Source organism: Sarcophilus harrisii, chromosome 1 (genome assembly GCF_902635505.1).
Source record: "Sarcophilus harrisii chromosome 1, mSarHar1.11, whole genome shotgun sequence".
Taxonomy (NCBI): domain Eukaryota; kingdom Metazoa; phylum Chordata; class Mammalia; order Dasyuromorphia; family Dasyuridae; genus Sarcophilus; species Sarcophilus harrisii.
This window is the reverse complement of record NC_045426.1, coordinates 177,530,092-177,552,637: the sequence shown is the minus strand read 5'-3', so window position 1 is coordinate 177,552,637 and position 22,546 is coordinate 177,530,092.

The following is a 22,546-nucleotide window of genomic DNA, read 5'->3' as shown; positions in this document are numbered from 1 at the left end:
GATTCTTTTTCAAAGAATATGGAAAACATATTTTGTGAATTTTTTCTATGTTTGCCTCATACATTTATAATGCAGTTTGTAATAGTCTATTGTGCCACGTGGAGTTGTAAATTGCTAGACAAAATAGATGACCTTATTATGAGTGTTTATTCTTGAATTGCTTTAAAAACCAAGAAAGTTATCTGCTAGATTTACTTGCATTCATGTGCATATTCTGCCTGGCTACTTGAGGAGCCCTATTAATCTTTATTCTATATTGCATTTATGCCTTTTACAACCCTGAAAACCTTCAGCAGTTATAAAGATCCTGGAACTGTGCCTATCAGTTGTGAATCCTAAAATGATGGGAACTTTATACATCTACTTTTAGATGACTTGGATTTATTCCTTTGGAAAAGGCAATAACACTGTAGTTAGTGAAGATTTTACCCTCATAAATTTTTCACAACATCATTCATAGCCATAAAATTTCATGAAAGTAGGGAGTGGTAACATTCAGATTTATGTTTTGATTCAGTACAAAACTTTTGGAGGACCAAAATTCAACTTCCAAGCGCACTGAGAGCACAGGATTTAGGGGAACTCATGTGATGAGCTATTCTTTAGATTTTTTAAGGGAACTAAAATGACTCAGAGGTACCAGCTAATTTTCTTGGTTACTGAATTCACTGACTTGAATTCTGGGATGGAAACAGTGAAGAAATGATTCAGAGACCTGAAACAACCAACAAATGTGGTTTATTTGAAGCTAATATAGTCCAAATTATCCAGAAGGTCACAATAGCTGCTCTATACTTTGTTGAATTGTGGTGAAGATAAGGACTTAAAAAAGAAAAAGAGTCTTCACTGAGAATTCTATACCATTTATAACCCCTTGAAGAAAGATTCATCTAAAATCTTTTACCTTTTAAGATTTAATAAATCTTAGAAACTTTTGAGCTTTGCTTATGAAAGCAGGTATCAGAAATATTTCATTACAGGCAAAGAAAACCCTTTGGACCAGTATGAATATGTTTGTAATTAATTATGTATATTTATAATGCATTTGTACATTCCTTTTGGGAGGAATTAAGGTCTATTTCTTACCTTGGGCCAGCTTTCAAAGTATATTTCATTCCAAGGGGACACCAGAATTCAATTCAGTTAATTAGACCTTATTTGAATCCTTGCTATTCTGGTGTGAGGCTCTTAGGATAAGAGCAAATGAAAAGCAATGTTAGGAAATACTTTAGAACGTGCTACATTTACAAATTCTTTGAAAAAAACAAAATTGGCATTCTCAAGTAACAATTAGAAATTTCCTTTTAATTTCACATCAAGATCATTACACAAATATGATTTTATGATTGAGCACTGATAAGCTACATCAGGATTATAATAGCAAATGTGAAGACCAAGGTAAATAGTAATGAATAGCTATCAAATATAATTTCCTTTACTAGCTGAGTATAGATTTCCTAAATGATATCCCCAAAACTTTCTATTAAATAAATAGAAGGCCCTTGATAAAAACATCTGAAACCCCCTGATTAATTCCCAGATACTAACTGAACCAATGTGGGTTTGAAAAGTTGGACTCCGTACAATGCATTTACATAAAGACAGTTATTTTAAAAATACTTCTTAAATTTTTATTTAGTCAATCAATAAGCTAGACAGTGATCTTTCAGGGGAATGATGAAAAAAATAAAAATAAATATCAATAAAGACCAATGTATAAAAAATGGCAAGATTTAGGGAGATGCCCTTCCTACCTGTTAGCCTAAACTGTGAACTAAGGCTTCTCTCAAATTTTCCAACTCTACTGATTCATAGAAATAACAGTTACTTTATTCATTAAGGAGTAAATATAAAGAATAAATACTAGTAATTATTTGTTTTAGTTTGTAAATTGATGACTTTAACAAGTTTAAAGCAGGACAAAGTGAATATTATATATTATAAAATATTCTATTTTATTATAGTCTATGGTATTATAGAATTATAATATGATTTTTTGATATACTAATTGGGACATGTAAATGACTCAGTCAATAGAGTATTGGGCCTACTGTCAGAAAACCCTAGGTATATAATTTCAGATACTTAATATTTGGGTAACCATGGACAAGTCATTTAATGTCTGTTTGTCTTAATCTATTGGAGAAGGAAATGGCAAACCACTGTAGTACGTTTACCAAGAAAACCCAAAAGACTGTGGTACACAATGTCATGAAGAGTTGGAAATGATTGAGTAAGTGAACAACAACACTAATTAAATTAGACTCTTAATATTTAGAGCTTTATATGAGATTTTATAGGATATGGCTAACTTGAATGTTGTTAATTACAGCACATATGTATATATATAGACCTGAATTACAACACACATACAAACACACACCCACATACCTGAAAAAAGGAAAAGGCCGAAAAATTTGTAGCTGGGCACTTAAATAATTCAAGTTACTCCAGAAATTATGGACTCATAGAATCATGGGATTTCAGTAGGTTGTTTAATGGCCACCTAACTGAACTGTGTTATAGCCTAGTCCAATATAACCATTAATGTACTCGATGAGAAGTGGAATGTTTTAAAAATCAGATTAGAGTGGTAGAAGGAAAAATAGGAAAAGATATGAAAACAAAGTAATAACATTATGAAAACACAGTATCTTGATAAAAGAGAAACAAAAATACTTTAAAAATAGAACTAATTAATGGTAAAAGAGGTACAAAAGTTTATTGAAAAAATTTCTTAGAAATTAGGATTGGGATGTGGAAACTAATAACTCCATAAGACACTAAGAAACAATAAAACAAAGTCAAAAGCATGAAAAAATAGAAAAAAGTCAGACATGGCACTGGAAAAAGCTGACCTAGAAAATATATCACAGAGAGGTAGTTTATGAATTATTGGATTACTTGAAAACTATGAAAAATAAAATAGGATAGACTGTATATCAAGAAAATATCAAGGAACAATTCTCAAAAATTCTAGAACTAGAGAGTAAATAGACAGTGAAAGAATTCGCTGATCTTTACTTGGAAGAAACCTGAAAAGGAAAACTCCAGAAATATTATAGCCAAATTTCTGAGCTTCCAGTTCAAAGAAAAAATTCTTCAAGCAGCTAGAAAGAAACTAATCAAATATAGTGGATCCAGTCAAAATCACATAATAGAAGTTACCATGTTAAAGAATTAGAGGGCTTCAAATACGATATTCAAGGAGGCAAGAGTAGTAAACCCAAATATAACCCTTCAAAGGAATAAATGAAAATTTAATGAAATGTAAAACTTAAAAAAATTTCTGAGGCAAAGAGTAGAGCTGAATAGAAATATCAAATGAAAAACTCAAGAAACACATATAGTGGTAATCCTAAAGAAGAATTAATAAGGGACTCAATAATATTAAACTGTTCACTTTTCCATATGGGAAAATCATACATGTATCATCTGAGAATTTTATTATTAGGGCAGTTAAAAGTGTTGCATATAAAATTTAACAAAATGATAAAATAAGGCAATTCTTTGTGAAAGATATAATTTATTAATGATCATAATAATAATGAAAATAAAGATGTTTCACATAGCACTGTGTCTGATCAAAAGATCTCCATTTGAAGGTACAATGCATTTTTTATAAATATAGAACAGAGAACAGAACACAAATCATTCAATGGCCACTATTACAGAGATTAAGTATATGATTGATTACCTTAATGAAAGTGGCTTTAGCTAAGTCATTCACAACTGATCATCACACAATATTGTTACTGTGTGCAATGTTTTCCTGGCTCTGCATCAGTTTCATGTTGTCCAATTTTTTTTTTTCTGAAAGTATCCTGCTCACTATTTCTTATAACACAATAATATTCCATTATAATCATATACCATAACTTGTTGAGTTATTCACCAATTGAGAGATATCCCCTCAATCTTCAAGTCACAAAAAGAGTTGCTATAAATATCTTTGTAAAAAATTTCCCTTTCTTTTTCTTTTTAACTTCTTTGGATTACTAATTGTAGTAGTGCTGGATGAAATATGCAGAATTTGATTGCCCTTTGAGCATTGTTCCAGACTGCTCTCCAGAATGGTTGGATCAGTTTATAACTCTACCAAGAGTGTACTAGTGTCTTACTTTTTCGAAGCCCTTGCAATATTTTCATTTTTTCCTGCCATATTAATCAATTTGATAGATTTTAAGTGGTATCTCAGAGTTATTTTAATTTTCATTTCTCTAATCAATACTGATTTAGAACCCCTCCCCCAAGTCCATAAATACCTTTGATTTTTTCATCTGAAAATTGGAGGTTCATATTTTTTTGGTCATTTATTCACTAAGGAATGACTCGCATTTTTATATTTTTGATACAATTCTCAGTATGCTTGAGAACTGAGAACTGAAGTCCTTATCAGACTTTTGCTGTACAATTCCCCCACCAGCTTTCTGCTTTGCTTCTAATTTTGGCTACATTGGTACTGTTTGTTTAAAACTTTTAAAATTAATATAAAATTATCCATTTTACATTTTGTAATGCTATTCATCTCTTGTTTGGACAAACTCTTCCCTATAAATATGACATGCAAACTATTCCATATTTCCCTAATTTGCTTATGTATCATCCTTGATGTTTAAATCATGTACCCATTTTAAGCTTGTCTTGGTATAAGGTGTGAGATATTGGTTTATACCCAGTTTCTGCCAAACTGTTTTCCATTTTTCCCAGAAGGTTTTAGCAGATAGTTCTTATTCTACAAAGCTTCAATCTTTAAGTTTATCAAATATTAGATTACTATAATAATTTGCTATGCTGTATCATGTACCTAATCTATTCCACTGGTCCACCATTTTATTTATTAATGAGTATCAGATTGTTCTGATGATTACTATTTTTATACTACAGTTTGAGTTCTGGTATGGCCAGATCACCTTCCTTCAGTTTTTTGTCATTAATTTTCTTGATATTCTGGACCATTTGTTTTTCCAAGTGAATTCTATGACTTTTTCTAATGCTATAAAATATTTTTGGTAAGTTGATTGGTATGACACTGAATAAGCAAAAAAAAAATTGGCAGAATTATCATTTTCATAATATTGTTCAGGCTACTGATGAGCACTTAATATTTTTGTGTCCACATTTATTTATCAATATTTAATATTTTCATTTTTCCCAGTTACACATAAAAACACTTTTTACATTTTTCTTTGAAACTTTGAGTTTCAGATTCTTTCTCATTCCTCCCCACTCCCATACCCCTTTGAGAAGTAACTTGTGAACATTTTCCATTAAAGTTATGCTGTGAAAGAAAATATAGCTATATCCCTCCAAACAAATCTCAAGAAAAATAAAATTTAAAAAGAATATGCTTCATTTTAATCAGTTTTTTAATCTAGATATGCATGGAATTTTCTGTCATAGATCCTTCAAAGTAGTTATGGATCATTGTATTGCTAAAAAGTCATTCGCAGCTGATCATCATACAATATTGCTATTACTTTGTACATAATCCATTTCACTTTGTGTGAATTCATGAAAGACTTTCCAGGTTGTGTTGGGAGCTTCTGCTCATCATTTTCATTAGAATAATAATATTTCATTATAATCATATACCACAATTTATTAAACCATTCCCCAATTGGTGAAGGGATTCTCTTTATCAGAGAAATTTGCTTCAAAATTTTCCCCCAATTACTATTGCTAACTGCATTTCCTCTGCTTATTCTATTCTTTCTCTCCTTTTGCCCTGATCTTTCTCTAAAGTGTTTTGCTACTGACTACCCCCTCTCCCAATATGATCTCCCTTATATCATCCTCTTTACTTTCTGACTCTTTTTTACTATTACTTTTCCAGCTAAATGAGATACATTTCTATACCCATATTGAGGGTGTGTGTTATTTCCTCTTTGAGCCAATTCTGATGAGAGTAAATTTCACTCACTACCTCTCCCTTTACTTCCCCTCACTGTAAAAAAACAAAACAAAACAACAACAACAACAACAAAAACAAAACAAAAAAAACCCTTTCCTTGCCTCTTTTATGGCAATTAATTTGTGCCATTCCACTTCTCCTTTTTTCCATTCTCCAAGTACATTCCAATCTCACCTCTTAATTTTATTTTTATATAAATATATAAATTTGCTTTTAAGCTCTTCCATGATCTGAGACCAGTTCTTTCTTTCATGGAGGATTTGGATGTAGGAACCTTCACTTTGTTATCTTCTTCTGAGTGTGTGTTTTACCATCCTTGTCACTTTCCTTGTAACTTCTATGGTCAGAATCTTTTTCTGTTGTCTTTTCATTTTCCCCAGCCTATTATTCAGCTTTTAACACTTTGCTAAAGCAGTGTTTCATTTCCAATGTGGAAAATACTGTCTCAAGTTGTTTTTTAGAGATCCTTATAGGTACCTGACCACAAGCACTCTTTTATGCCCTGGAATTGGGAGGAGTGTCCTTGTTCCACTGTGGCTATAAGTTCTAATGTGCTAAATAAAGCAACAGAATCTTTCCTCAGTGCTAGGAAAGAGGCTTCCTGTGAACTGAGGTCTCCAGAAGATGCTGCCACCACTGCCATACATGCCCCTCCCAGTTTGCTTGTTTCCCAAAATCCTTTCACTCTATTGGCAAAATTTTCTTATTGCTCTTCCAAGTCATCTTTGGTGTCTCTGGGCTCAGAGACTATAAGGCCTCTTTTTTTCTGAGGCTGTGCTGGGATTGGGCTAGTGTACCCTGGTTACCAGGATGTATTTGTACCATAAGACTCCCATCCTTGAGCCACAATTTTTTCCTGCTAACCTTCTAAATTGTCTTCTTCTGGAAATGTTTCACTCTATCTTTTTGTATGTTCTAATTCTTCAAAATTTGATGAGAGTCATTGTTTAAAGGAATTTGGAGTGGTTTGGGGGAAAGATCTGGGAGTCCCTGCCTTTACTCTGCCACCTTGACTATGCTTCATACTGATTAGCAATCAACCAATCAATATATATGTGTGTATATAATTGTTTATATCTGACTTTATTACTTTATTTGTATGAATGTTTTATATCTATGTTCACATAATTTTGGGATTTGTCTTGTCAGGTAGATTTCCAAGTAGTTTATATTCTTTAGGGTTATTTTAAATAGAATTTATCTTTCTATTTATTATTGCTAATTTAGTTGATATTATATAGAAGTATTGATGATTTATGTGTTTATTTTATTTTTTACAGTTTTATTAATATGATCATTTCAACTAGCATCCATGAGTTCAACAACATTTTAGTTAATTCTCTACAATTCTCTAATTATATCATTATAATATTTGTAAATTTCTTTTCTACCTCTTATTACTATAAAGAATTTCTAATATAATACTGAATAATAGCAGTTGATAAAGGGCAGTCTTGTTTTATCTCTGATCATATATAAAAAATTTCTATCCTATTCCCATTATGTATGGTTTGAATAGAAACTACTTATTTAAAAAGTTTCATTTATTCCTATTCTTTCTAGTGTTTTTAATAGAAATGTGTGTTATATTTTATCACAAGCTCTTCCCTGTAGCTATTGAGATAATAATGATTTCTGTTGTTTTTATTATTTATATGATCAATTATGCTGATAGTTTTTATTGTTTGTTTTTTAATTATTGAACTAGCTCTACATTCTGTATAAATTCTACCTGGTTAAAATGCCTGATATTTGTGTTATATGGATATAATCTCTTTTCTATTATTTTATTAAAATTTTTTATAATAATATTCATTAGGATTTTCTTTCTCTGTTTTAGCTCTTCTTGGTTTAAGTATCACACTTTTTATTGTAAATGGAATTTGGAAGTACTCCTTTGTTTTTGTTTTTGGCCAATTCTTTTATTTTAAAGAAGTTCTTTTCTTCAGTCACTTTTTGGCATATTTTTCCATTTGTCTATTTTGCTTTTCAAAGAATTTTTCCCCGGATTTTTGTGCCTCTTTGCCATTTTGTCTATTTTGTTTTTTAATGTGTTATTTTCTTTATTTTTTTTTCACCTTCTTTACTTTCTCTTTTATCATGATTTTCTTGCTTCCCATTTATCTTTTCAGTTTTTCCCCTTCTCTTACTTATTTAAAACATGTTTGAGATCTTCCATGATCTAAGATAAATTCATATTTTTCTTTGAGGTTATGGATACAGGGATTTTGACCATTGTATTCTTTTAAGTGTATTTTTTTTTCTTCCTCATCACCATAATAACTTTTTTATGGTCAGTATTTAATTTTTTCTATTGTTTACTCATTTTCTAGCCTCTTTCTTGATTTTTTATTCTATGATAAGGTAGGACTCTGCTTCCCAAGTTGAGTGAATATTGTCTCAAGTTTCAGGGATTTTTGCAGGTATTTTCATAGCTAGTATTTAGCATCGCAATAAAACCCAACACCTGAATGGTGGAATGACATAATGAATATAATAAAGATATTATTCAAGAACAGGAGTTATATTTCTCTGGACCAGATTCAAAATATAAAGATAAAAAGGAATAGAGAATACCTAACAAAGACTTTAAAGAACATATTACTTGGGGGAAAAGGGAAGGAATAGCTAGATGGCACAGTGGTTAGAGCCCTGGCCTTGAAGTCAGGAGAATCTGAGTGTAACTCCGGCCTCAGAAACTTAACATTTACTAGATGTGTGACCCTGGGGAACCCATTTAACCCTACTTCTTTCAGCAAATTTATAAGTATATATGTATGTATTACTGGGTAACTTGGAAATCTAATCAAGGAAGACTGAAAAATATATAAATAGTTGAATGAAAGGAGAAAGCTCCCTATATATAATTACTAAGCTACACACCATAGAGAATAATGTAAGATATTTAGAAATTCAAAGGAGAAATAATTCTTCCAAATGAACATGAATTAAACATATTGCCTCCCATAATTACATATGAATTCCAAATTTTAGTTAAGAAGCAACCTGAGTTAGAGTGCTTGTATTCACTCACTGAACATAGGCCAGGAGAAGACTGACCACAACTCTCTTTAGATCACCACATTGGAAGAACTGAAAACTTACTGGATCACAGAATTATCTCAGAAAACAGTATGAGAGAAGCCTGAAGTTTGGAACATTGCTCTTCCACCCCAGGAGAAGAGTCCAACCATAACATAAATTGAAAAGTTATGAAGTAGGCTGAACAAATGAGCAAATAACTCAAAATAATCTGATCGTAGACAAGTTACAATGGTAATAAAGAAGCTCAAAATACAAACTTTAAAGAGGACAACAATATCAAAATATCTACTAACAAAGCTTTAAATACAAGCATTGTTCATCCCTTCTCTTCCCCAAAAATCTTGGAAAAGCTTGAAAAGGAGAGTAAAAGTTGATTAAGAGATAGAGGAGAAATTGGGAAAAGAACTGAAGGTAATGGGGGGATAAAACCAAGGTGCCAGAGTAAAAACAAGTGCTTACCTGAGATCTCTCCCAACCTCTTCTAAATACTTTTAAATAATGACTTAAACAATTCTAGAGAAAGCATACACACTAAAAGAGTAAAATTTAGTATCAAAATTGTCATCTATAGTGGGTGGAATAACTCCACTGAATATAATATGACTCTTGTTGGCTCTATATCTCACATCTCTCAGATTGGCTAAGATGTCAAGAAAAAACAATGACAAATGTTGGGAGGGGATGTGGCAAAACTAGGACACTAATGCATTGCTTTTGGAGTTGTGAAATAATTAACCATTCTTGAGAGCAATCTGGAAGTATGCCCAAAGGGTAATAAAATTGTGCATACAATTTGATCCAAGAGTGCCACTACTGGGTTTTTACCCCAAGAAAATCATAAAGGAGGGAAAAGGACCCACATTAGCAAAAATGTTTATAGTGCTCTTTTTGAAATAACAAAGAATAGGAAAAACCCAAATTTTCTTTGGACAGAAAATGCCATCTGCACCAGAAAAATCAAACTTTGGAGAGTGAATGTAAAAGAATACATATTATGTTAACTTCTTTTTTCTGTCCCAATTTTTCTCTTTTGCTTTGATTTTTCTTTCCCAACATGATTCATAAAGCAATGCATATTAAAATAAATAAATTTTGAAAAGCAAGACTTAAAATATTAAAAAAAAATAAGATAAAGAGTTGAGGAAGCAATTCACTAGCTTGTAACAGAGATAGGAAATCATAGGAATGATTTGTTTTGCAAAATCATAGGAAATCATAGAATTGCTTGTTGAAGCATAAATGATGAGAACGGTGGGGAAAAGTGATCTTACCTTCCTAGAACTCATGAAAAAGGAAAGTTAGACATACACTTAACTATATGCATAAGTTTATGAAAATAGATATCAGATGGTTCAAAGGAAGGATTGATGGGATCTCATGGATTCTAATTTTATAAGCAAGTGACAACAGAGGATAGATACATGGGAAGCTTTTAAGAATAAAATTCTGGATACACAAACGAATTTAAATGAAAATGAAAAAGAAAATTAGACAATATCTAAGGACACCATGTATGAGGAGCTAGCAATCGACTTTGGTTTTTAAAAACTTTATATAGAAAATGAATGAAAGTACTATTAACACAAGAATAAATATGAAAGTTTGGTATGATCTTATAAAAATTGTGTCAGCTGCTGCCAAAGTTTAGAATGAGTTGAGGATAGGCAAGGAAACAAAAGCCAACTAAAAATGAGTTTGTTTTTTTTTTTTTGTTGTTGTTGTTTTTGTTGTTTTGATTTAGCTTTATTGTGGAAACATGGAGTCCCAAAAATGGATAATACTGGTATGAGTAGGATAGTATCAATAAAAAAAAGACAAAGACATTTAATTCAGAATTTGAGTATTTTTATTTTCCAAAGAGAGGCAACTTTGTGCTGGAAATGAATATTGGGGAATCTGATGTTTAAAGTGAGCAAGAAAAAAAATAAGAGTCCATATAGTTGCCTCAGTGAGTTCCAGTCATATGTCTCTGATGAATTACATTCTTGCATATTGACAAAAATGTCAGATGTGATCATTGAGCCTCTGTTCATGATATTTTAATCATCATAGAAAATATGAGAAGTGCTGAAGGACTGGAAAAAGGCAAAAATAAGGCTAATTTTCTTTTTAAAATTTGATTTTTGTTTTTTTGGGTTTTTTTTTTTACAGTTTTTCTTGTTATTAAAGATTTTTATTTTCAAAACATATGCATAAATAATTTTTATTATTCAGCCTTGAAAAATCTTGTGTTCAAATTTTTTTCTCCCTTCCTTCCTTGCACACTCTCACCTAGATGGCAAGTATTCTAATACACATTAAAACATATGCAATTCTTCTATACGTACTTCTACAATTATCATGTTACACAAGAAAAATCATAAAGAAAAAATAGAAAGAAAACAAAATGCATGCAAATTACAGCAAAATTACAACAAAACATGAAAATGCTATGTTGTGATCCATACTCAGTCCCCAGAGTCCTCTTTCTGGAACTGGCCTTAATCATCTCGCTGTGAAGAGCCATGTCCATCAAAATTGATCATTATATAATCATCATATAATCTTCTTGTTGCTGTATATAATGTTCTCCTTGTTCTACTCACTTCACTCAGCATCAGTTCATCTAAGTCTCTCCAGGCCTCTCTGAAATCATCTAGCTGATTGTTTCTTATGGAACTATAGATCCATAACATTCAAATACCATAACTTAATCAGCCACTCTCCAAATGATGGGCATCCACTATATTTCCAGTTTCTTGCCACTACAAAAAAGACTGCCAGAGATATTTTTCCCCTTGTTCTAAGATATCTTTGGGATATAAGTCCAGTAGAAACACTGCAGTCTGATAACTTTTTGAGCATAGTTCCAGATTTCTCTCCATAATGGTTGGGTCCCTTTACAACTCCATCAACAATGCATTAGTGTTTCAGTTTTCCCATATTCCCTCTAATATTCATCATTATCATTTCCTGTTATCTTAGCCAGTCTGAGAGGTATGTAGTGATACCACAGAGTTGTCTTAATTTGCATTTCTTTGATCAATAGTGATTTAGAGCATCTTTTTGAATGACTAGAAATGGTTTCACTTTCTTCATCTGAAAATTGTCTGTTCATATCCTTTGACCATTTATCAATTGAAAAATGACTTATGTTATAATTTTGAGTCAATTATATGTTTTAAAAATGAGACCTTTATCAGAATTCTTGGATATAATTTTTTCCAGTTTACTGCTTCCCTTCTAATATTATCTGTGTTGATTTTGTTTGTACAAAATATTTTAACATAATATAATTAAAATTATTCATTTTGCACTCCATAATAGATTCTAGTGTTTCTTAGGCCACAAATTCTTTCCTTCTCCACAGATCTGAGAGGTAGACAATCCTTTGTTCTTCTACTATGCTTGTTGTATCACTCTTTATGTCTAAATCATGAATCCATTTCAACCTTGTCTTCGTATAAGATGTTAGGTGTGAGTCAATGCCTAGTTTCTGCCATACTAATTTCCAATTTTCCTAGCAACTTCTGTCAAATAGTGAGTTCTTATCCCAGAAACTGAGGTCTTTGAGTTTATAAAACTCTAGATTACTATAGTCATTGACTATTGTGTCTTGTGAAACTAATTTATTCCAGTGATTGACTACTATTTCTTAACTAATATCAAATGATTTTGATAACTCTTGCTTTATAATATAGTTTTAAGTCTGATACCTCTAGACCACCTTCATTTGCATTTTTTATTAATTCCCTTGAAATTCTTGACCTTTTGTTCTTCCAGAAGAACTTTGTGATTCTTTGTAAAATAATTTCTTGGGAGTTTCATTGGTATGACACTGCATATGTAGATTAATAGGTAGAATTGTCATTTTTATTACATTAGTTCAGAGTACTCATGAGCACTTAATATTCTTCTAATTGATTAGGTATGACTTATTTGTGTGGAGAGTGTTTTATAATTGTGATCATATACCTCCTGACTTTCACTTAGAAGATAAACTTCCAAATATTTTATATCATCTATAGTTATTTTAAATTATATTTCTGTTTGTATCTCATGCTGCTGGACTTTGTTGGTAACTTATAGAAATGATGATGATTTCTGTGGATTTATTTTGTATCCTGCAACTTTGTTAAAGATATGAATTGTTTCAAGTGTTTTCTTTTTAAATTGATTCTCTAGGATTCTCTGAGTATACCACCATATCATCTGCAAACTGTGATAATTTGGTTTCCTCATTATACTATAATTCGTTTAATTCCTTTTTCTTCTCTTATTGCTAAAGGTAATATTTCTAATACAATATGAAATAGTAATGGTGATAGTGGGCAATGTTGTTTCACTGCTGATCTTATGGGGAATGGTTCTAGTTTTCCCCCATTACATATGATGCTTGTTGATGGTTTTCTATGGATGCTACTGATTATTTCAAAGAAAACATCATTTATTTCTATATTCTAGTGTTTTTAATAGAAATGGATGTTGGATTTTGTCAAATGCTTTTTCTGCATCTATTGAGATAATCATATGATTTTTGTTTGGTCATTGAAATAGTGAAAAATGCTAATGATTTTTATAATATTGAACTAGCCCTGCATTCCCATTATAAATCCTACTTGGTCATAGTATATTATTCTTGGGATGACTTTCTGATATCTCTTTGCTAACAATTTTTTTCTTAAAGATTTTTGCATCAACATTCTTTAGAGAAATTGGTCTATAATTTTGGATCTCTGTTTTAAGCCTACCTAGTTTAAGTATCAGCAACATATCTATGTCAGAAAAGAAAATTTGTAGAATTTTCCCTACTTTTTGAAATAGTTTGCATATCATTAGAATTAATTGTTCTTTAAATATTTGGTAGAATTCATATGTAAATCTATTTGGCCTTGGAGATATTTTCTTGGGGGTATTGATTAATAGCTTATTCCATTTCTTTTTCTAAAATGGAACTGTTTTAGTAATTTATTTCTTCATCTGTTAATCTGGACAATCTATATTTTTGTATGTATGCATTCATTTTATTTAGATTATTTGATTTACTGGCATACAGTTGAGCAAAATAACTCCTTATTATTGCTCTAATTCCCTCTTCATTGGTGGAAAGTTCACCCTTTTCATTTTTTCATGCTAACAATTTGATTTACTTTTTTCCTTTTTCTAATCAAGTTAAATAAAAGTTTGGTTATTTTTTGGTTTTGTCATAAAACCAGCTCTTAGTTTTGTTTATTAGTTCAATAGTTTTCTTACTTAATTCTGAAACTCTTATTTTCAGAACTCCAAATTTGATATTTAATTGGGGGTTTTAATTTGTTCTTTTTCCAGCTTTTTATTTGGAAGCCCAATTCTTTGATCTTCTCTTTCTTTATTTTAAGTAAGTAAGCATCTAGAGATACAAAATTCCTCCTAGTAACCGGTTTGGCTGCATCCTCTAAATTTTGGTATATTGTCTCTTATTGTTATTCCCTTGGATGAAAGTATTGATTATATCTATTATTTGTGATTTCACCCATTTATTCTTTTGGATTATATTTTCTAGTTTCTAATTAATTTTTTTTCTATTTTTCCTTTATTATATGTAGTTTTTATTGCATTGTGATCTGAAAAAAATGCATTTACTTTTTTGTTGTTGTTTTTCTGCATTTGATTTTGAGATTTTTATTCCCTAATTGTCATTTTTGTGTAGATTCCATATACCTCTGAGAATAAAATATATTGTCTCCATTCAATTTTCTCCAAAGGTCTATTATATGTAACTTTTCTAAAATTCTATTTACTTTCTTTTTATTATTATTATTATTATAGCTTTTTATTAGCAGAACATTTGAAGGGGTAATTTTTCAACATTGTCCCCTGTAATCACTTCTCTTCCAACTTTTCCTTCATTTCCTCCAGTCCCTTCCCTAGATCCAAGCAGTCTCATACATGTTAAACGTGTTAAAGTATATCTTAAATAAAATATGTGTGTATATATTTATTCAGTTCTCTTGCTTAATAAGAAAAATCAAATTTATAAAGGTAAAAATCAACTGGGAAGAAAAACAGAAATGCAAGCAATCCACATTCATTTCCCAGTGTTCTTTCTCTGGGTGTCGCTGGTTCTGTTTATCACTAATCAATTTGAACTGAATTGGATCTTCTCATTGCCAAAGATATCCACTTCTATCAGAATTGATTTTCATATAGTATTGTTGTTGAAGTGTATAATAATCTCCTGATTCTGCTCATTTCACTTAACAGCAGTTCATGGAAGTCTCTCCAAGCCTCTCTGTATTCATCCTGTTGGTCATTTCTTACAGAATAATAATTCTATTTACTTTCTTAACTTCTTTCTTACTAATTTTTTGCTTTGGTTTATGTAGTTCTGATAGAGCAAGGTTGAAATTCTTCATTTGTATAATTTTGCTATTTCTTCTTGCAACTCTCTTATCTTCTCTACGAACTTGGATGTTATACCACTTGGATGTTATACCAAATAATACCATATATTTAGTATGGATGTTACTTCATTAACCATGGTATCCTTTAACAAGATGCAATTTCCTTCCTTCTCTCTTTAAATTAGATCTATTTTTGCTTTTGTTTTATCTGAGATTAGGATTGTTATCTTTCCCTTTTTTAACTTCAGCTAATGCATATATAGAGTATGCTCCTGCCTTTTACCTTTTCTCTGTATATATCACTCTGCTTTAAATGTGTTTCTCATAAACAGCATATTGTAAGGTTCTGGCTTTTAATTCAGTCTGCTATCTGCTTCCATTTTATGGGAGAATCCTTCCCGTTCCCATTCACAGATAAAGTTCCTAACTTTGTATTTCCTATTGTCTTATTTTCCCCAAGTTATATTTTCCTCTTTCCTTGTATCACCCCTCACCAATATTTTGCTTTTGACCATCACTCCCCTCAATTTACCCTTCCCTTTTACAGCCCCTCCCTTTTTCTTATCCCTTTTCCCTTTTACTTCTGTTTTTCTTTCTGTTATCTCCTCCTTAACTTTCCCCATTTTATTCTGATTTCCCTATGAGATGAGAGAAGTTTCTGTAATAAAGTAAATATGTCTGATATTGTCTCCTTGAACCAAATCCAATGAGATTAATGTTCACACAATGCTCATCCCCTCCCTTCTTTCCCTCAACTGTAATAGATCTTTTATTGCCTCTTCATGTGATGTAATTTACCCCATTTTATCTCTCCTTCCCTCTTCTTCCAGTAGGCTCTTTTTCCCACCCATAGCTTCTTTGTATATCATCACAGTGAAGTCAAATTATACGTATACTGTTTAAGTATACCCTTAATTATACACAGTTCTCAGGAATTAATGATGTTATCTTACCAGATAATAAGGTAAACATTTTAACCTTTAAAAACAGGTTTTTTTTCTTCCCCTTTTATCTTTTTATCCTTCTCATGAGTTTTGTATTTGAAGATCAAATTTTCTTTTTTGCTCTGGTCTTTTCATTAAAAATAAGTGAAAATTCCCAATTTCTTTGAATCTTCAGCTTTCCCCTTGAAAGATAATGTTTAATTTTGCTTGATGGTTGATTCATGGTTCTAGTCCAAGTTCCTTTGCTCTCTGGAATAACATATTCTAGGTCTTTCCTACTTGGTCTTGAGTAATGCTGATTGAAGCTCCTTGATATTTGATTTTTTTCCCTAGCTGCTTGCTGTATTTTCTCCTTGATATGATAATTATGAAACTTGGTTACAATATTTCTTGGAGTTTTTATTTTTGTGGTTTTTTTTTTTTCAGGAGGTGATCAGTGAATTCTTTCAATGGGTATTTTGCCTTCTGGTTCTCCTATTGCTTCCCTATCCACCCATCTTTCCCTCTTTATTTCTTGATAGATTTTGGAGGGTGCTATTTTCTTCATGGTATATTTGTAATGTTACCTATTGAACCCATTCTCCATGTGAGTAGGTTTTCAAAACTACAATCCCTCCTTCCCCTGTAATGCCTCTTTTTCTATTCTTCCTCTTCAACTGATTTGTATGGCCTGATTACTATTTTTTACCTTGATTTTGCAAATCTTTCTTTTGAGCTACCCTATTGTTGAAGTGAATCTTAAACATATAGTATACATTATCCTATGTAAAAAAAAATAAACAATTTGTCCATCTTTTAAAATTTGTCCATGTTAAGTTCCTTTAAATTAACCTTTAATATTGATTTTCATATGTTAAATTTTCTGTTAAGTTCATTTTTGGTTGATAGGAAGTCCTGAAAATCTGCAGGTTTGTTAAAATCTCATTTTTTCACATTCAAAATCATAGATAATTTTGCTGAATATAATACTTTTGGCCACAGACCTAGTTCTTTTGACTGATGGTAGATATGATTCCAGGATCAATGATCTTTTATTGTAGCTGTAGATAAGCCTTGTACAATCTTAATTATATCTCCAGAATATTTGAAATTTTTTTGTTTAGTTTCTTGCAAAATTTTCTCTTTGGTCTGGGAGCTTTGAAATTTGGCAACATTTCTCTCTGTTTTCCATAATCTCTTTGAGTTGGTGATCAGTGGGTTTTTTCTAGTTCTACTTTTCTTAATGTTCTATCATTCCAGGACAATTTTCTTGAATTATTTCTTGAATTATTGTGTCAAGGTTCTCTTTTTGGTCACAACTTTCTGGCAGTCCAATTATTGTTATATTTTCTCTTCTTGATCTGTTTTCCAGAGCTATCATTTTTTCTTATATTTCACATTCCATTCTATTTTCAAATTTTTATAATATATTTTGTTATTTCTTGGTCTTTCATAACTTTACTAGTTTCCCTTTACCCAATTTTAATTTTCATAGAATTATTTTCATCATTGAGACTGTGTATCTCCTTTTCTATTTGTTTAATTCCTCCCCCCACAAAGCTTCTTGTTTTTATTGGATGATTTTTCTTTATTCATTTTAAAGTTTTCCCTCAATGTGTTTAATTTTATATTACTCTTTGGGGTAGAAGTTTTGTTTTGTTTTGTTTTTACTTACATGTCCTCCTCTGAAGATGAAGTCTGGTCTTCCCTGTTCCCATGTGGTAGGGTTCTTCTTTGCTGATTTATTATTATTTGTTTAATAAGAGGTAATAAGATGGAAGCATCTTTAATGGTGGGGTGGAGGGATGGTTCCTCAAACTTCCTTTCAGCTCTCCACTCTGATCAGGGACCCCAAACCAAAACCCCACCATTTTTCAAGTGCACCTGGCCAGCAGCATCCTTGCCCCACTTCCTCTTCACTTAAAAGTTGCTCATTCCTTCTTGTCCAAGATTGTGTTTTAGCAACACGGCTGGGCCTGGCATCCCAATCAGCCAAGTAAACACTACTAAACCCGGATCCCTGTGCTGTGCCTGTGCTTGGCCACTTCACTTGTGCCTGATTGAAACAGACCTTTTCTGAAATTCTTCCAAAATGTCTTCTGCTGCAAATTTGTTACACTCCAAATATTTGTGGGGTTCTCTCTCTCCAGAACCTGTTCAGAGACTTGATCTGGTGTTGTCTAAGAAAACCAGGAAGAGCTGAGACAAAGACCTGCTTACTCTCTGCTATCTTAGCTTCATTCTCTTGTAAGCCTATTTTCAAGAGAAGGAAAGAGGAAAAAAAAAGAATCTGAAAATTTTAGTCCTGTGAACTTAACTGATTCTAATATACATTTTAAAAAAATATATTATCAAAGTTAGAAGCTATGTAGTAAAGGAATAAGTGATTGTAATGAATGTTATTATTTTTATAACTAACTATAATACATTAACCTTTTTTCTTTAAAACATCATTAAATTTGCATATCAGGGGAATTCTGCATATAAATGACTTCATTTTTAACAAAACATTTAATAAACTATTTCATGCTATTCCTATAGCAAAGTTAGAGATGTATGGACTCCAAAGGAATACAATTAAGAAGTTATTTCTCATTGATTGTTCAATATCAACCTGCAGGAATTCACCAGTGGAGTGCCCCAGGGATCCATAACTGTGGCTTTCTGCTCTATATTATTTGCAATTTTGAATGGGGAATAGTCATCAAATACGTGGAAGACATAAAAGATATGAAAGAATAGCATATCAGAAGAATGATAGAAGTAGGATATAAAAAGGTCATAACAGGCAAAGTTATTAAGTTGAATATTCAATGAGGATAAATATAAAATCTTAAAATTGAATTTACAAAATCAATATCACAAATCCAGAATATGGAAACCTGATTAAGCTGCAGTTTGTCTGAAAGGATATGGAAAGTTTAGTAGAATATAAATTCAATAATAGCCACTAGTATGGTATGGCATTCCAAAACAACAAAAATTTAAAAAAGAAATAGTATAAGATACATTAAAATAAGAATCTCATTCAGGAATAAAGTGGTGATAATCATCTCTGGGTATTCTTACATGATCATACATACAATCTATGAATGGAGTCATTTGAAAAATACACTGATAGTCCAGAAAGCACAAAGAGAAGGTCAGCCAGAATAGTGAAAAAACCTGAGTCCTTGTCACATGAGGATGAATAGCAGGATTTGGGCTATTTAGTCTGGAGTATAATCTGTAGTTCAATTTGATTCTATATTGGAGTATTTGAAATGCTACTGTAATATGGAAGAGAGATTAGATTTATTCTATTGGGTCACAATAAACAAGATCAGAAAAGCAATGAATAAAAGAGCAGCAAAAAGGAAAATTCAGGGAGAAAAGCCTAATATTTAGAGCTTTTCAAAAGTGGAATAGGATGCCCATAGAATCAGTGATCAACTTTCTTCTCCTCTCTGGAGGATCTTATGCAGAGGTTAGATGACTACTTGTCAGATATGACATGCTAGGAATTCCTTTCAAATATAAATTGGTCTAAAATCATTTTGATTCGTTACAAATTTAATATTTGATAACTCAGTGATTTCTCTTCTATCATTTTCATTTTTATCCTTAATTTAAAGAAATAAACAAACCAAACAAACTAATAAAAAATACCAGTGTCAAATTATAGCCTTTTTCTTGCTTATAGGATGTAGACTGCTTATGTTGGCTTAAGCAGATTTTCATTTTCCAAAGCAATAACTTTATTGTACTAGCCATTGACTTAATAATCTTTATCTTGGTTTCTCAAATGTACTTCTTAAATTCATCTAAATTTTCAATATGTTTACATTCTGAACCTATGCAAATCTCAGTTTAGTTCCCCACTGGATGGTATTTGTTATTAATATTCTTTTTTTCTGAATAGGCAATGTTGAATTCCTTGTATATTCAAGTGAGGGTAGAATAAGGAAAATAAAAAAGAAGATAAATAATATCATAAGTTGAAGGGGAGAAAATGAATTTGAATATGTATATCTTCTAAGTTTTCTAGTTTATATTATTAACTTTAGCATTAATTTCTACTTTTCTATACCCACTGTTGAATATTATATCATAACACTAGCAAATCTAGATTCATTATCTAATATATTTTCCCATATTCCTTAGGATAAGAAAGAACAATAAATAATGTCTACCTGCTTACACATGGTAGCTGCCTTTTATCTTCGGAAGGAATGCCCCATTAGTATTCGAAAACCTCTAACCAAGCTGAAGGTGATAAAATTGGGTAGCTGATACTAGTAGCATCTCATACTTAGCCCTCACATCTTATGAAAAAAGTAATTGCTTATGCTCACTTTTTCTCACAATAGCTTCTCCTGTACTTCTATTTTCTACTACTGTCAATTAATTTTAGATACATAGATTATGTACTTCAAAGATGAAAAAAATTTAACATTTATAAGTGTGTGGATTTCCTTGGGGGATGATTTTCTACTAATAATTAATATCTTTTTAATGAAGATTGTGTTTACCAGTACGAATCACAACATGTCTTTCCCTAATGAAATTTTAAAAGTGTCAGAATACTGCTGAGTCTAAAAGAAATTCATATCAAGGCAGTAGAGCTCAGTGCAGTGGTTTGCAAAGTTTTCTACAGTTACCCCCAACCCCTCTTTTTCTTTTCCTGGCCAAATTCTACTCTCTTCTCTAGATTCAGCTCAAATGTTACTTCCTCCTCAATAGCTTTCCTTACCAACCTGATCTCAACTGATCATTTCTTCCTTTCAAATCTTATAGCAAATACTGGCCAAAGAGTTTATTAGATAATTAATCCTGTAGTTCTTCATTGGAGCTGACATTTATATATACATCCTTATGGCTTAAAAAGCACCTTACATACGATATTTTATTATTTATGAGCCTTGATTTTGTGATGTGTTGAGGATTTCTTCACTGAGTTATTTTGTAATTTAAGTTCATAATTATCACTATTACTGTTATAATTGTTATTTTTATTATTTTAATACCATCCTGGGAAAAAATATTTCAAAATAAGCTTGAGTTGAGGTCAGCTTTTATACACATTAGGACTTTGGTGGTGGTAAACTGATAATTTAGGGATTAAAGTCAGGTGACTAAGCCACTGTTCTAGTAATAATGTCACATTTAAAACCCTCTAGTTACTAAGATCTGAGTATCATTGTTGGATATAACAATCAAGCAGTTTACTATAGTACTCAGCCACAAGAGTAACAGAATTAAGACCTTGAATCTAGCAACTATTGAGGTCAAAGTGGATTCTTCAATGATGACCTCTAACAATTAAGAATCATAACAAGCATGTATATCACATTTTTATTTGTGCCAAGCATTTAAAATGTTAGCTCATTGTAACCTTACAACAATCCCATGAATTAGGTTTTATATTTTAATTCTCTTTTTTTTAGATGAGGATATTGAGAGTCAGAAAAGGTAAATGACCTACTTAGGGTTAACCAGTTAATAAAAGTTTGAGACTAGATTTGAATTCAAGCTTAGTTTTCCCCTAACTAGGCTACCTAGATGCCACTTAGAATAACATAGACTAGAGTAAGCACTGAAAGTATAGGAAATTATCCCTACTCTCCATATTTTAAGGAAAAATGAATAATTAAAAATAAATTAGAAAGACTGTAACAAATGGTTGGCAGAAGGTTACAAAGTATATGGAAAGGTAGAGAATAATTCTAACCTGTGTTATAAGTTGAAGAATGGAAGAAGAAAGTCACTTGAAGAAGAAAAAATGAACTACTGAAAACCTTTGGAGCTAAATAATAGATCTAATATTATTCTTGTAATGGATGAATCTGAGGATCTGATGAGGGATACTGTTTTCCAAGGATTGCTGATATAGACTTGGAGAGGTGGTTCAGGGGAGAAGAGAAATGAGTAACTCCATTTAGTAAGGTGGGACCAGGAGCACTAAAGCTTTAATTGAGCTGAAATTAGTGATCAATATAACAACATAAAAGACTTAAAATAAAATTAGGGAATGGGTCTGATAATTGAAGTATATGAGATTGATAATGTGTAATCAAGAAAAAGCAGTGTTTTTCAGCTGTTATTTTAATTCTGCTTTGTTTAAATATTCCTTTAGGAACTGGGTTTTTATTTTCCACTGATCTAGATAGTGAGATATAATCCATAGAGAACTGGCTTCAGAGCCTGTGTTTCCTGGATTCAGGTTCTGACTCTGACATAATGGCTGTGGAATTGTAGGCAAAATGTTTAAACTCTAAAAGCCTAGTTTTAAAGAAAATATCAACCTGCTTTGGGAAAGGGAA